The sequence below is a fragment of the Oncorhynchus keta genome, chromosome 5 (genome assembly GCF_023373465.1).
Source record: "Oncorhynchus keta strain PuntledgeMale-10-30-2019 chromosome 5, Oket_V2, whole genome shotgun sequence".
NCBI lineage: Eukaryota > Metazoa > Chordata > Actinopteri > Salmoniformes > Salmonidae > Oncorhynchus > Oncorhynchus keta.
The window spans coordinates 18,060,821-18,078,238 of NC_068425.1; the positions used below are offsets into that span (position 1 = coordinate 18,060,821).

General features: G+C 45.3%; 1 protein-coding gene across 1 annotated transcript in view; it reads right to left on the reverse strand.

The window, feature by feature from the left end:
* The window catches only part of LOC118365805 (nuclear factor 1 X-type-like), a 188,116-nt gene that overhangs the window by 23,683 nt on the left and 147,015 nt on the right, over nt 1–17,418 (reverse strand).

Genomic DNA, 17,418 nt, shown 5'->3' on the forward strand with positions numbered 1-17,418 from the left:
GGCAGTGGGCGGAGGACGGCATAGGAACACTTTGGAAGGTATTTTAAAACCCCTTCTTTCCAGAGGCAGAATTGGGTCTTAGATTAAAGGTTTAACAAATCAAACACCAGCCATTCACAGTTGAGGAATCACTACTAATACTCTCTCCAGAGAGCATCAAGTATCAAAGAGGAATGGTTTGGTGTTCCAGTTTGAGAGATGAAACAACTGTGTGTTTGTGACATTTCTTGCCCCATTGTATCTCTGGCACTCCTTCCTTTTCTCTTTTTTCTCTCTCTCCCTTACTCTCCCCACTCTCTTCTTCAGCATCCCTCTCTCTCAATCCCAGGGAGCCACAGTGAACACGCACGCACGCACGCACGCGCGCCTCACACACGCACACACACACACACACACACACACACACACACACACACACACACACACACACACACACACACACACACACACACACACACACACACACACACACACACACACACACACACACACACACACACACACACACACACAGGGAGTCCTGTTTGAGTGCAGGCCGTTGGCACAGTGTGGCAGGTGAAGTTCCCATGTAACCCCAGCTTGCAGCCTCTCTCTCTCTCCACGCTGATGACTAGTGTAAGCTGAGGAGTGTAAATGTGAAGCCTGGGTCGGCGAGGCGTCATTGGGACTGCGTCTCACTCAGCTCTTTACCTTAACGACTGTGCACAGAGAGGCCTGTGCTAGTTTGGTTTGGCCCCGCTTGGTGCCATTCTTTCTCTGCTGCGTAATGCAACCTTTATGGTTGGATCATATATACCATTCAAGCCAATTACCCCCACAGCACTGTAGGGTTTAATGCAGTGTGGGCCAAGTATCCCCATTACCCCTACTACTAGGCCCCTCCCTCCCTCCCCGCTCCATCTAAGCCCCTCAGCATCCTCATCTTGGGGAGGCTAGTCCTGCGGAACGTGCCAGCAAACTGCCGCACCATTCACCCCACCGCTAAAGACGAGAAAACCAAAACAAAAGGACAGAATCGCCATATCACTTTGGTCTAAAATGAGTCTCTTTTTCCCTCTCCCTGAATGGAGTCTCAGTCTCTTGCTTTTTCTCTCTACTCTCTCTGCTTCTCCCTCACTCACGCTGTCGCTCTGTGGAATCCTGGCAGCCATTTTAGCATTTGGCAGCCATCTTAGCTTTGGCGGTACCAATACATTCCTGCTAGTTGATGGCACACCCACACTTGCTAGCACACACACTCTCACACAGACCCAGTGGTATGAAAGATAAAAGATCTACAGAGGATATACACTGCAGATGGAGTGAAAATAAAACCACCAGGGTGTTTGTCTCCAGTCATTGTCTGCCGTGCTGCTGGACCTCTGCAAGCTGCTAAATGAAAAGCTAGACTGGACGACTGCAGCAGAGCCGCACTGACAAATCATCAAGGAAAATAGGAGGAAACATAACGAAAACATCCAGACAAAGACCATTATTACATTCCTGTAAGAGGTAAATAAGGTGAACTCGAGTGCAAGCCAACATTTCAACTGTAGAATGGTGTATGAGGGGATCATCTAAGTCTGCTGAGGCCCTTCATTTTGAAAATAATACAACCTAATTTGGGCATACTCCCACTATGTAAAAACATCTTAATATGCAATTGAACTTGAACCTATATGGACCTTCTTTTTTGAAACAGTAAACAAAAGAGTCTGGGTCATCATAACAACAGTAGGGATACCCCTCCATTCAGATGGTTAATGAGAGGGTGAGCAGTTACAGCAGTCACACTGACTCTGATAGAACCTGCCAGCCCAGATCTGCCTCATTCATTCTCCCCAGACATACCAGCTGTGATCAATACAGCTCTACACCTGCGGGCCCCCCGGGGACCATACACCCAATCAGATTGGGGCCAGGGGGTTTCCTGACTACTCACCTGGCCAGGGTAAACCCTGGGTCCTAGTTATGGTCCATAGTTTCCTTGTCAGGAAAAACAGTCCTTAAATCAGACCACTGTTAGATCACCAGGTTAATCTAACTGAGGCCCCCTGGTGGTCTGGTGGAGTGTTGACAGCTTCAGTTAAATTCTAAAAGCTGCTGTCTACTGTAGCCTACAGTATATGAACCTCCAATCCTACTGCATGGCACATTAGCAGGGCTAGTTTCCTGGTGCTGGATCTGAGTGTGTTGGAGGGCCCAGGGTGCTGGAGAGGAACAATGGGAGGATGATGAAGGGATGAACAGGGGAGAGCTCATCAAACAGAGAGGAGATGCTCTGAGACAATGGAGAGGCTGCCCATTATTAGTGCTGCTGCTCTACAAGCCAACAGGGCTGGGAGGAGAATCACTGCCACCACGCCGCTTATCACCACGCCACCATTCCCAGGGTTACACACACACCAGCCCGACACTGCTCACCCTTATCTCCAGCACACAGTCGCCCCAAGGGCCCCTGTACACATCCTGGAGAGATAATGCATCACACACACTCTATGAAACAGACATACAGTACATACACATTAACAGACTCACTCCCATCACATTCATACACACTACATACATTTGTCACTAAGTCTCCTCATCATACAGTACATATACACTAAGTGTACAACACATTAGAAAGACCTGGGTGAAAGGTGAAGGTGAAAGCTATGATCCCTTATTGATGTCACTTGTTAACCCCACTTCAATCAGTGTAGATGAAGGGGAGGAGACAGGTTAAAGAAGGATTTTTAAGCCTTGAGACATGAATTGTGTATGTGTGCCATTCAGAGGGTGAATGGGGAAGACAAACTATTTAAGTGCCTTTGAACAGGGTATGGTAGTAGGTGCCAGGCCCACCGGTTTGTGTCAATAACTGCAACACTGCTGGGTTTTTCACACTCAACAGTTTCCTGTATTTATCAAGAATGGTCCACCACCCAAAGTACATCCAGTCAACTTGACACAACTGTGGGAAGCATTGGAGTCAACATGGGCCAGCATCCCTGTGGACATCTTTCGCCACCTTGTAGAGTCCATACCCTGACAAATTGAGGCTGTTCTGAGGGCAAAAGGGGGTGCAACTCAATATTAGGAAGGTGTTCCTAATGTTTTGTACACTCAGTGTACTGACATTCTGGCTACAACACTCTAAATACATTTAAAACACTATACCCCATAGACTGAGAAAATTATTATCGCTGAACGTAGGCCTACACACAGAAGTAGAATGAATAGAATGGGCGTCCCCATTCAAGACAATGATGACATAATGGGTGGACGAACGGTCATTGCAAGTGTACCCATAGGAGCAAAGCAGGAAATAAAAGCAGGAAGTGTACCCATCAATCTGTGCTGTGATTTGTTGAATCAGCTCAACTGACATTACAAAAAAGACATTACATTGCATGAGCCACATCAGTTAACATAATTTAAAAGACCATTCTACATTACCATGGAAATGATTGCATCACAATACCAGGCAGCCATTGCGAGCGTACCCATGAGTTCATCAGTCAAATTGCCAGGGTTAGAGGGTTCCAAGGCCCTTCTATTCATTCGGATTTCTATGGGCCTACATGCTCTCAGCAGGACCCAGCATACAGTAGGTGTCATTATTCTACTAATCAAACACACCTGTGATTTGGATGCATCATAAAGACACACAACAATATATGATAAACACACTCTCACTGTGCCAGGTCTAATAGACTCATTTGCCATGCGCATATTCATAAATGAATGCGCTCGTACATACAAATAGGCACTTTTTGCCTACTTACCAGCCGGCTTAGAGCATTTGTTTATGCAATACAGGCACACATGAGCAAACAGCATATTTTAATGTAAAGTGCATTAACTGGAAGGGGATTTCACATGGCACAGTGAAAGATCAACATTGAGTCAAATGGCAGAGATAAAGCCAATGGTTCCACAGTCAAACTTGACGACAGGAGTGTGGATGGCCTCTCAGCAGGCTACTGTGCTCTGAGCCAGGGCTCAGCTCCGTCTCTTCTCTTCTGTCTCTCTTCACCTCTCTCCCTTTCTCTCTCTCCTTCTAAAGTACAATAACAGTCCTGGATTCCATCTCTTTTTCTCTGTATTTATTTATTTTCTCTTCTCTCTGCTTTGTTTCTGACTGCTGTTACTGTCTCTGACTCAGATATTTCTGCTCTCTCTATGACCTCTCTCTCTCCCTCTCACTCTCTCCCTGCCCATCTCTCCCCCTCTCACGTTCTCGCTCTCTGGGAGGACAGTCCTGGATTAGACTTGGTTGACCCGGCTGCCCTCTGCTTCTGTCTGCCACACAGTGGCCCGGTTCAAATGAAAAAATGAACACACACACACATGAATATTATAGCCAGATGGAGGACAGGAAGTAGGTACACATACACAACAGCTGGCCAGATGTGGCTCACTGCCATTGTGTGTGTGTGTGTGTGTGTGTGTGTGTGTGTGTGTGTGTGTGTGTGTGTGTGTGTGTGTGTGTGTGTGTGTGTGTGTGTGTGTGTGTGTGTGTGTGTGTGTGTGTGTGTGTGTGTGTGTGTGTGTGTGTGTGTGTGTGTGTGTGTGTGTATGTGTGTGTGTGTGTGGTGACGTCTGGGAATAGCTGATGAATGGTTGGTGTGACATGGTACTGCACAGAGGAGGCATGCAACGTATAAATATCAACAGTAACGTGCTACTGTCATATGCTGTTGTGAAGTGTAAAGCTAACATACTAACTACAAGTAAGTACTACAACTAAGGCTGATAATGCTCTCTGTAATAGAGTGCAACAGTGAGCAACAAAGCAGCAGGCTTCAGAACAGACGGCCATGAGTAAATCAGGATAGTGCGTCTGAATCTAAACAATCAGCATGCTGGCAAACAGCAGTCTCTCTCTCTTTCAACAACTCCTCATCTGAGGCCAGCTCTGTGGCCGAGGGCCATGACTCTCCCACCCCGGGTGCTGTGTTATTTAAGGATAGAGCGCCATGGTTCCGTTCACAGTGAAATGATAGGGCCCTCTTCCTACGCCTGCGAGAGGCCTTTAGACAAACACTCCACAGAGAGAGTCTCTCTCTCTCTCTCTCTCTCTCCCTCTCTCCCTCTCTCCCTCTCTCCCTCTCTCCCTCTCCCTCCCTCCCTCCCTCCCTCTATGAGCACCATCACACTGGGGTTTTTTTCGCGTCCAGGCCCTAACCCTGTCATTGACGGTAAACTGTGTGGGCCGGCGTGGCTCCGGCCGCATGTGGGAACCCAGATGTGGTGGACCCATATATCTCAGGCCGGACACGAGAGGAGCAGCCCGGCTGGAATTCCTCACACACACACACATGCATGCATACACATACTGACAAACACACTCACGCATTCACGCATGCACCCACACCCACACAGCTAATGTATGTCTTACTATACTAAGGACTTTTCTGGGGACCAACAATTGATTCCCATTCAAAATCCTATTTTCCCTAACCCCTAACCCTAAATATAACCTTAACCCTAACTCCTAACCATAAAACTAACCACTAACCCTAACAATAACCCTAAATCTAAATACTAACCCTAAACCTAACCCCTAAGCCTAAATGAGCTATTTTTACTGGTGAGGACTGGCAAAATGTCCTCAATTCTCTGAATTTTTGTTGGTTTATTATTCTTGTGAGGACTTCTGGTACAAAAAAGTATAGTAAAACATGTACACACACACCACACACACACACTCCTAAATCCGAACATCAAATACAGATAGAATAGGTCAATACCACAGTGTGAGTCTGGGTCGTTAGGTTTAGCTATGGCTCCCAGAGACCTAAACATCTTTGCTAGCATGGTGTGAGCACACTTCCTTAATCGCCATGTAAACACATACCAGTAGGATTATGTGTTTTGAGCAACACGTAGGTTTACAGTATATGATCTATATGTTTTTTTAGCGTAAAAGATGGATGTGGAGTAAAAGGTATTTGACCAAATATGTACACATGCATGCTTGTATATCGTGTCGATGTCCCAAAAATGTTGATATCCAGAAGCAGTCCTTTTCACTTCATGATAGTGGGCGTGCACATGTGGTTTCAAGTGCATGAACGTACATAGGCTACACGTGTGTTTATGTGTGTGTGTACATAGTCTCCCCTCCCCGCACAGAAGAATGGCAAAGCCCCCGCAGCCTCCCCATCCCCCAGTCCTCCACCCCCACCCCTGGATAAAGAGCCCCCACAGCCTCCCCAATTGGGTTTCTCTTAAGAGGTTTATCGGTATGTTGCTAAACATTCTGACCTTTTTTTTAATCCTTAATGCGCTTAAAATGTTCCAACCCCTCCTTATCCCCCAGGCTATCCCACACAGATGTTCACTCAGCTCTTTTATTGGACGTTATTTAAAAAAAAATCCCCACTTATTTATTCATTTCCTATCTTATAAAACCATACATCATCATCTGACCACCCCCCCCCCCCACACACACCCCCCCCCCCCCCTTTCTCACCTCATATTTCGGCAGGCATTGTCATTGGACACCCGTGGTGGGTCCTTTGAGTTTAAGCCCCATGGGGCAAAGAGGGCATCAGGTTCAGAGGAGACATTAGCCAGTGTAGATAGATTCCGATATATTACAGGATTTCAGTATTAGATCAGTATTAGGGCAAATGAAACACAGCTGAGAATAGTATGTACTGCAAATGGGAGAAGGTGAATATTGGGAGTGTAACTCTGTGTGCCAGCACAGCATGTTGCCGTGTGATTAATTGTGAGGGTGTACAATGTATCCGTTTTGGTGTAGGTAAGAATATAAATATATCTACTGTACATTAATATTTATATGAGATTGTATCTTAATGTGTATAAAATATGCATCATACTTCCTCCAGAGCATGTGTGTATAGTAGGAGATAAGCATGTAAATTGTGTGAGTGTGCGTGAGTGAGTGTAGCAGTGAGTACATGTGAGTTTGCGTGCCTGTGTGTGTGCCTGTGTGTGTGTGTGTGCGTGTGCGTGTGTGTGTGTGTATGGGTGTGTGCTCTGCATGGCGGCCCCAGCCCTGTGCCAATGAGGAGCAGGTGTGGGGAGACTGCCCTGTGTAGCCCGGTGCCCATCTGCGTGCCCGTCTGTGTGCCGCCTGCACCCACACCGTGCCAACACCACACAGAGCAGGGGGAGCCAGGGGGTGAGAGGGGGTGAGTGGGGCCTAAGGGGACTCAACCATGGGAGAGTGCAGAGGGGGGTGGTGAGGGTAGAGGAAAAGGGCTGGCGTCCTGCCCATGTATAACCCTCTCCCTATTCTCTCTCTGACGCTTTCATCTTTTATCTGTCCCTCTGCTGATCAACCATGGTGTAAAGAGCCAGATACACAGTGTGACAGTAATTCACAGAGCAGCATAGACCATTTAACTTGATTGATCAATGTATTGGTTTTAATTTGATATGACCGATAAATAGACCTCTGTATTGATTCAAATGACCCTGACTTTCTGAGATCCCCTTGTTTCCTTTTGAAATTTCACATACTGTTACTATAAGGCTACAAAAATATTATTTAACACATGTAATGACTGTGTTTGGCCACCAGATGTCACTTACTGGCATTGGGCAGTGTGCACAGAACACATGCTAAAGAAATCTGCTAAGAGAGGTAAATATGTGACTGCATTCTGTGAAACAGGAGCAATAGGGGGAGGGGACACACACAGACCTATAGACAGTGTACAGAATCTACATGACATACTGTATGAGTGTGTGACCCAGTGGAACGTATTGAGAAGGGAAGCAGCAGGCCTATATAATAGACATGAGAAAGTGTGGTTTACAGGGAAGTGGTGTGTGTGGGCACAGCCTGTGTGTGGGTCTGCTAGTGGGAGTGAGGGTCATGTGATGTCCCTCTGTGCCAGGGAGAGAGTGAGAGTGAGACAGAGAGAGAGAGAGAGAGAGAGAGAGAGAGAGAGAGAGAGAGAGAGAGAGAGAGAGAGAGAGAGAGAGAGAGAGAAAGAGAAAGAGAAAGAGAAAGAGAAAGAGAGAGAGAGAGAGAGAGAGAGAGAGAGAGAGAGAGAGAGAGAGAGAGGAGAAGGGGGGCTAGGGGGGTCGCGAGAGCTGTGGGAACACCAGGGCTTGCCAAGAAAGAGGAGAGCAGAGAGAATAAAAGGAATGAGAAAGAAAGAGAGACTTGTTGGCAGAGAGTGGGGGGAGGAGAGAGAAGGAGAGAGGAGAGGAGGAGAGAGGAGAGGAGAGTGGGTTTAGTGTTCAGTGGGCACCCATGAAGAGAAGCTCCTAGGGAGTACAGCCATGATCAAAACTCTCTCTGCAGGGGAGAGGAGGAAAACACACACACACAGCAACCAGGAGACAGGGCCAGGCCCGGTGTTAGGGTCATAATCTGCCAAATCTGACTCTGTGTCTGGGGCCACATGCATGAAGCGGTGTGCTCTGATCTGGGCCTATCAATCAAGGAGAGAACACAGAGACTGACCTGCCACTCAGGCTGTGTGTGTGTGTGTGTGTGTGTGTGTGTGTGTGTGTGTGTGTGTGTGTGTGTGTGTGTGTGTGTGTGTGTGTGTGTGTGTGTGTGTGTGTGTGTGTGTGTGTGTGTGTGTGTGTGTGTGTGTGTGTGGATTGGCGGGGGGGATCACACAGAGAGCATTTAGAGTGTGAACTTGTGAACTTTTGGCCAGCAGTTCCAGCGCCATCTTGTGCCAGTCTACCCTCGGGCACAGGGCAAAGTCTTACCAGTAGGAACAACAACAAGCATGAGGAAAGTACTAGAATAGAATATTCCATTCTCTTCCAGCAGGGGCATATGTCTGTTAGCCTTTGTGAAAATGTTTGGATAACACAATGTGGGCCTCACAGTGTAGCTCTGCCAGGGGGACAGTATGTGAGGTGTTGGGCTCCTCAGTGCAGCTCTGCCAGAGAGACCACAATACCATAACAGCAGTCATCTGCCAGGTTGTCTACCACGCCATGTAGGTTATAACATGAGATTATAACCCTCTATTCACGTTCTAAGAGCCTGTTATATCACACTATTTACACCAGTGGGCGTTAGTTTAATCCAGTGAGACATCAGGCCAAAAATATTTAACGATTTATTTCGGGTTTGTGCACTATGCAAATAAATGCTCCCAAATCTATCTGGGCTTGGAGGACGTGTTTAACGAGGGCAGTAAAACTCCACACAAACACATAAATGACGCCTGTAAAAATAATGTGTGCTCTGCATAAATGCTCTTTCTGACTAATGAATTAGAAGAGTGATGAATGGACATGTAAAAATCCACATCCTGTCTAGATGATGCCAAAGGCGTGCGTCTGTATGTATGTGTATGAATCTGTCTGTGTACACTTATCTACATATTGAGTGCCAAAGTGTGTTTGTGTGAATGTGTGTGTTTGTGTGAATGTGTGTGTCTCCTCTCATCTCCTCTCTCTTGCCCCTGCAGAGTGTATGACTGTGTGTGTTTATGTCAATTTGTATGAGTGTGTTGAATTAGGGAGCTTGGTGCAGCTTTCATGAGTCGATGTCAGCTCATTGTAGGAGAGAGGCCAGTGACGGCCCCTTAGTTCACTCACACACACACACACACACACACACACACACACACACACACACACACACACACACACACACACACACACACACACACACACACACACACACACACACACACACACACACACACACACACACAGCAGTCACAAACAGCGGCCAAACACTGAAGGCTGATCCAGAGAACTCAAGACCCCGTCATAAAGGGCTTTTCCCAGCAAACACTACGGAGGGAGCGAAATCAACCTTCCTGTGAAAAAATTGAGCGCCAACCGAGAAACAGATGAGCCCATGAGAAACAACAATCAGACAAATGAGGGCACCGATAGAGAATCAACCTCTGACCACCAGCTGTCTGCGAGTCATGGGCCCAGCCGCCATTTGTCTGTCTGTCCTTAACTGACCCGACCTCAGGGTCATTGACTTTGAGTCAGCGGGAGGGTGTGTGTTGCGCACGCTCCTGCTATCTGTGTTAATGCTGGCTTTATCTCATGCACAGCAGATAAGGTGAATAAACAATCTTTCTGGACTTCCTTCAGGGTTAAATGCTATGTGGGCCAGCCAGGACACCTAGCCTAGTGCTGCACACACAGACAGGTGCCCAGGCCTACTGCCCTCACATGAAGCTGTTGCCCAGGATCAGGGCCAATAGTGCTGGGCCAGGGGTTACAGTCAAGTCCCATGTTTCAGCCAGAGAGCACAGGCCCAAAGCTGAGTAGGATTTCGATAAGCTATGTTGCTGACATAACAACAATGGTGACTGAGTGGGGCCTGTGTGTGGGTATACTGTATGCATAGCTGAATGAGTAAGTGATGTGACCTCATGAAGTACTGCTGCAAGGCTTAGTTCATATCATTCAGCTTATGGAAGCACTCAACTGCTCTCATTGTAAAGCCAATAATTGGAGATTTATTCCATCTATCAATCCATCTATTAACTTATTAACCAAGATAAGACTGTAATACCATCCTGCTTCCCTCGGTCTCAGAAAATCACCTCAATAATAAGAGATTATCAATGACAATCCACTAACACTATAATACGTATAACAAATTATCAATCATCACCATCATCATCTCTTGAACCACTTCATTTTCAAATCAGACATGTTCTACCATGTTTCAACTGTAGAGAGAAAGAGGGAGATGGAGACAAAGAGAAGGGAAGAAAAGCTGTGAACGAAAGATTAGAGAGCCTCTCTCGTATAAGAGTTGGAGTTCACACTCAGGGAGGGGAGGGGCGGGGTGGGGCGGGGATGGGCAGGACGGGGCAGGGCAGGGCGGGGCGGGGCAGGGCAGGGCAGAGCTAGGCTAACCCTAAATGTCAAATGGAGAAGCATGAAGGAACTGCTCGTGAGGACCTGAGGAGCCAGCATCTGTCTGGCAATAGCTCAGAAAAGTCTAGTGTTTCACACTACGCCTCTGGGATCTCTGCTGCAGCCAGGGGTTTATGAAAAACAGCTTTATATGAGGAGAGAGAGAGAGGGAGAGATGGGGGAAGGTTGAGAAAGCAGGAGGGAAGGAAAGAGAAAGAGAGGGAAGGCGGGAGGGAGGGAGGGAGGGAGGGAGGAAGGGAGAGGCAGTTAAAGGAACCAAGAGAATCCAGAGGAGAAAAAAAACTCCATTCTGCCTGGTCTCTTGCTATACTTCCTGTGGCCCCGGATGAGCCTGGTGGACCCTGGGGGGCTCCTGGAGCTGTCTGTTTATTCAGATCAGGAGCAAGTGCAATGGAGCGCTACACACAACCTGTGCCAGGTCCACACTGTGCACAATCACCAGGGACCCATAGCGTGTGCGTGTTTGTTTGTTTGGAGGCCTCAAAATAACATGTGACAGCCAGCCCTGCCTTCAGTCACCCGAGGTCTCAACATGCCTTCCCATGAGCCCGTGTTTGGTCTCAATCTTGGCTGTCAGAGTGTCCACACTGTCTACTGTCAGTGGAACTGAGACACAGCACAGCTCTAGTCTGCACAGGACGGCACTACACTGCATAACAGGGCACAGCAAAGGAAAGCTTTCCACACAATAGTCGCCAAAATCATGTCTTTTGTATTTCACTAGTGAGGGATTGTTAGGAGAAGTAAAGGGGACAGAGAGGGGCATAAAGAGTTCACCTGCCACTCTGTTACATTGGGATCACACAGAGAGCCTCCTCAGTCAGAGCTGCATGGCTTGTCATATTTTTCACCACTCAGGGACCTTCCCTGTAGAGAGCCCAGCCAGAGGGTGCCAGCCTGCCTGGTGTTTCTGTGGAACATTTCTGGGCAGCGTTCCCTCATGCTGTGGAATGCACACAGTAAACACATGCGGCGGGCGCTGCAGCGCCTGGTGGGAGCTGGATGGGAGCTGGATGGGAGCTGGATGGGGTCTGGGCCTCCGTGCGGTCGGCTATGTTATCATACGAGGAGAGAGAGAGTGTGTGTCGTAATGGCCACAACACAGAGGGAGCCCTATCAATTCAAGACACTCATGCAGGAAAGCTCAACAAACACTGGCGGGGGAAAGTTTGCTCAGGGCCGCGTGGACAAAACAAACGGCTCAGGACACCGTGGCTCTCAGACGAGGGGGAGAGAAGGAGGCAAGGTAAAATGGCGTCCGCTCTGCATGGTGAAAGGGGATCTGCTTTTTTGACTTTAATGAAAAGCAGAGGCACTCCTCTCTGGAAAAAAAAGCATGACGAAAAGCACAGTTTACATGAGCTAATGGCAGAGAGACGGAGAGGAGAGCCAGAGGGAAGAGAGTAAGAGACAAACAAACAGAAAACTACTGACTAACAGCTGCATAGAGCGCTTCAATATGACAGAGAGAAAGAGAGAGAAAGGAGAGAGGAGATAGAACGAGTGAGAGAGAGAGAGAGAGAGAGAGAGAGAGAGAGAAGAGAGAGAGAGAAAGAGAGCGCACCACTACTATAAAAAATGAAAAGTCCACATTTCAAGTCGGTATGGAAATGTGGTCCTCATTTCATGATTCGATTCCTGCTCCCTCCCTTTTCCCTCCTCCTCAACCTCTCTCTCTTTCTCTCTGCCTCTCTAACTACCCCTTTCCCTCCATTGCTCTCGCTCTCTTTTGCAGCTGCAGAGCTACAAAAGCCTGTTAAAACACAGGAAGAACAGTAAAAATGAAAAAAAGAAAATCAGGAAAAAAACTGTAGGAGGGATTGGGCTTGAGGGAGGGAAGAGAAGGAGAGAGAAATCTTGATAGAGAACCAGAACAAAAACACATCCCAAGTGCTCCAAAAAGTGAGAAAACTAGGCTGTGCGTTGTATGTAATGTGATACCTGCATAGTGTATAGCACTTTCACTGAATCACACTAATACTGTACAAACTGCTCACTTCAATGGGCCTGAACGTAGTCCAATAGACAATATGGTTCACAGTCTTAATCAGTCCAGTAGTGTCATCAACAAATAGTTCTACTACAGTATATTCCCTATGTGTTCTACGACAGTATATTCCCTATGTGTTCTACTACAGTATATTCCCTATGTGTTCTACTACAGTATATTCCCTATGTGTTCTACTACAGTATATTCCCTATGTGTTCTACTACAGTATATTCCCTATGTGTTCTACTACAGTATATTCCTCATGTGTTCTACTACAGTATATTCCCTATGTGTTCTACTACAGTATATTCCCTATGTGTTCTACTACAGTATATTCCCTATGTGATCTACTACAGTATATTCCCTATGTGTTCTACTACAGTATATTCCCTATGTGATCTACTACAGTATATTCCTCATGTGTTCTACTACAGTATATTCCCTATGTGTTCTACTACAGTATATTCCCTATGTGATCTACTACAGTATATTCCCTATGTGTTCTACTACAGTATATTCCTCATGTGTTCTACTACAGTATATTCCCTATGTGTTCTACTACAGTATATTCCCTATGTGATCTACTACAGTATATTCCTCATGTGTTCTACTACAGTATATTCCCTATGTGTTCTACTACAGTATATTCCCTATGTGATCTACTACAGTATATTCCCTATGTGTTCTACTACAGTATATTCCTAATGTGATCTACTACAGTATATTCCCTATGTGTTCTACTACAGTATATTCCTCATGTGATCTACTACAGTATATTCCCTATGTGTTCTACTACAGTATATTCCCTATGTGTTCTACTACAGTATATTCCTCATGTGTTCTACTACAGTATATTCCCTATGTGTTCTACTACAGTATATTCCCTATGTGTTCTACTACAGTATATTCCCTATGTGATCTACTACAGTATATTCCCTATGTGTTCTACTACAGTATATTCCCTATGTGTTCTACTACAGTATATTCCCTATGTGATCTACTAAAGTATATTCCCTATGTGTTCTACTACAGTATATTCCTCATGTGTTCTACTACAGTATATTCCCTATGTGTTCTACTACAGTATATTCCCTATGTGTTCTACTACAGTATATTCCCTATGTGTTCTACTACAGTATATTCCTCATGTGTTCTACTACAGTATATTCCCTATGTGTTCTACTACAGTATATTCCCTATGTGTTCTACTACAGTATATTCCCTATGTGATCTACTACAGTATATTCCCTATGTGTTCTACTACAGTATATTCCCTATGTGATCTACTACAGTATATTCCTCATGTGTTCTACTACAGTATATTCCCTATGTGTTCTACTACAGTATATTCCCTATGTGATCTACTACAGTATATTCCTCATGTGTTCTACTACAGTATATTCCCTATGTGTTCTACTACAGTATATTCCCTATGTGATCTACTACAGTATATTCCCTATGTGTTCTACTACAGTATATTCCTCATGTGATCTACTACAGTATATTCCCTATGTGTTCTACTACAGTATATTCCTCATGTGATCTACTACAGTATATTCCCTATGTGTTCTACTACAGTATATTCCCTATGTGTTCTACTACAGTATATTCCTCATGTGTTCTACTACAGTATATTCCCTATGTGTTCTACTACAGTATATTCCCTATGTGTTCTACTACAGTATATTCCCTATGTGATCTACTACAGTATATTCCCTATGTGTTCTACTACAGTATATTCCCTATGTGTTCTACTACAGTATATTCCCTATGTGATCTACTAAAGTATATTCCCTATGTGTTCTACTACAGTATATTCCTCATGTGTTCTACTACAGTATATTCCCTATGTGTTCTACTACAGTATATTCCCTATGTGTTCTACTACAGTATATTCCCTATGTGTTCTACTACAGTATATTCCTCATGTGTTCTACTACAGTATATTCCCTATGTGTTCTACTACAGTATATTCCCTATGTGTTCTACTACAGTATATTCCCTATGTGATCTACTACAGTATATTCCCTATGTGTTCTACTACAGTATATTCCCTATGTGATCTACTACAGTATATTCCTCATGTGTTCTACTACAGTATATTCCCTATGTGTTCTACTACAGTATATTCCCTATGTGATCTACTACAGTATATTCCCTATGTGTTCTACTACAGTATATTCCTCATGTGTTCTACTACAGTATATTCCCTATGTGTTCTACTACAGTATATTCCCTATGTGATCTACTACAGTATATTCCTCATGTGTTCTACTACAGTATATTCCCTATGTGTTCTACTACAGTATATTCCCTATGTGATCTACTACAGTATATTCCCTATGTGTTCTACTACAGTATATTCCTCATGTGATCTACTACAGTATATTCCCTATGTGTTCTACTACAGTATATTCCTCATGTGATCTACTACAGTATATTCCCTATGTGTTCTACTACAGTATATTCCCTATGTGTTCTACTACAGTATATTCCTCATGTGATCTACTACAGTATATTCCCTATGTGTTCTACTACAGTATATTCCTCATGTGATCTACTACAGTATATTCCCTATGTGTTCTACTACAGTATATTCCCTATGTGTTCTACTACAGTATATTCCCTATGTGTTCTACTACAGTATATTCCCTATGTGATCTACTACAGTATATTCCTCATGTGTTCTACTACAGTATATTCCCTATGTGTTCTACTACAGTATATTCCCTATGTGATCTACTACAGTATATTCCCTATGTGTTCTACTACAGTATATTCCCTATGTGTTCTACTACAGTATATTCCCTATGTGATCTACTACAGTATATTCCCTATGTGTTCTACTACAGTATATTCCTTATGTGTTCTACTACAGTATATTCCTCATGTGTTCTACTACAGTATATTCCATATGTGTTCTACTACAGTATATTCCTCATGTGATCTACTACAGTATATTACCTATGTGTTCTACTGCAGTATATTCCCTATGCAGTGGCTCTAGATGCTCTGGCCTGCCTAGCTCTGCTGCTGCTGCCCAGTGGTCCTGCTGTTCTAATCTCCACATCATCTTCCCATGGCGTGTACTGTAAGTAAGAAGACAACTTTCCCCTGTCCAAAGCCCCCTGTTGACCGGCTGAGAGCCCCGCTGACCGGGGTCATCTCCGAGGGCAACCCATATGGCCTCATCCTCGCTCCCTGTCTCTCTCCCCTCCTGTCCTCCCCTCTTACAGACGTAATCCCTACAGCTTTACATCTTAAAACTTCCCCCAGCTCAGGACCTCGCATCTCAGAAATTAAAATTCCCCTGAAGACGAAGGCTTTTTCCTGCTAAATAACACTAACCCCCCTGTGACATAACATTACATCCCCTATAACGCCCATGCAGTTCTGAGTATCTCCCCCCTCTATCTCCTCCCCACCATCCCCGCACAACACCCTGACACATCCTTCATCCCTCTCTCTCTATCCCTCCAGTCCTCTCTCTCCATCAGCTTCAGCTGTGTTCCTCTCCTTGGTGCCCTTCCCTCCATACTCGATTCACCACGTTTGCTCGGGTGGTTCATTATTTCAAATTTACGGCCTGTCCGGTTTGGACTCCCTAGTGGAGGAATAAAAACAGGCTTTGGTTGGCGTGGTGATCCAGAGCCAAGCCCGAACCCCCCTTCCCAACTTCAGTTGAATATAAAGTCATATCAAATTAAATTTAATGAATAAAAAAGTTGCCAAGAGCTGTACACTTGCGAAACACACATATGTAGGCCTACTCTACACACACATACAACTGTACACCCTCGGCACTCTCTGGGCAAAAGTGTGTGTGAGTGTATGTGAGTGTTTAAGAGAAAGAGAGAGAAATGCTTTTAGCACAATGTTTAAGTTATGTGGAATGTATTTACCAGGATCAGGGCCAATGTATTTTTAAAAGTGTCTATGAAAAGTGTAGAGAACGTGGATGGAGATGGGCTGTAGAAACGCTAGGCTAGCTAGACTCACTCACCGCCGCTCATCAATCACTGCTGCTGCTTACTGCTTATGTCTGTGTGTGTGTGTGTGTGTGTGTGTGTGTGTGTGTGTGTGTGTGTGTGTGTGTGTGTGTGTGTGTGTGTGTGTGTGTGTGTGTGTGTGTGTGTGTGTGTGTGTGTGTGTGTGTGTGTGTGTGTGTGTGTGTGTGTGTGTGTGTGTGTTACTATGGAGGTGATGCCGCGTACTCTATTTTGGAGTGCAGGGGGGCAAATGGATCAGGCTAGGCGGTAATACAATATAATCATGGCCTCTGTATCATGGCCCTCAAAGCCTTCCTATCCCTCATGCTCATGGGCCCTTTGGGGATTTCAGCCATTTGAAAATATTTGAAAGAGGCCCAATTGCCCCAAGCTCAGCGGCTCAGAGAAGCCTTAAAACCCTGCAGCTAAATCCATGGGTTATGTAAGGTAAAGCCCTAAATCTCACCACGCCTGATGTTACATATTACTGTAATTGCAAAAGGAAAAAAACAGAACATACGGAGGGGAAAGAAAAACAGACAAAATGGACTTGCGAGAAATGGGGAGGAGAGGAAGAAGGTAGGAGGGGGCAGTTGAAGAGAGGAGAGT